Source organism: Arachis duranensis, chromosome 10 (assembly GCF_000817695.3).
Source record: "Arachis duranensis cultivar V14167 chromosome 10, aradu.V14167.gnm2.J7QH, whole genome shotgun sequence".
In the NCBI taxonomy this organism is placed as follows: domain Eukaryota; kingdom Viridiplantae; phylum Streptophyta; class Magnoliopsida; order Fabales; family Fabaceae; genus Arachis; species Arachis duranensis.
In genome coordinates this window covers 38,669,058-38,669,408 of record NC_029781.3, presented here as the reverse complement: position 1 = coordinate 38,669,408, position 351 = coordinate 38,669,058, and positions in this window count along the sequence as shown.

Here is a 351-nt window from a genome sequence, read left to right as displayed (position 1 = left end):
AAGGCCACTTTAAGTTTCATGAGTGAAACAAGGTCCTCCATCAGAAATTTGGAGGCACAGGTGGGCCAGCTGAGTAAGAAAGTCACTGAAACTCCTCCCAGTACTCTCCCAAGCAATACAGAAGAGAATCCAAGAGGAGAGTGCAAGGCCATTGATGTAATCAATATGGCCGAATGCATAAGGGAGGAGAAGGACAAAAATCCTAGTGAGGAAGACCTCCTAGGACATCTCTCAAACAAGAAGGAGTTCCCTATTGAGGACTGGTGCACGAAATTGCAATCCCACACAACTAACCAGCAAGTGCACTGGGTCGTCCAAGTAATACCTTACGTGAGTAAGGGTCGATCCCAT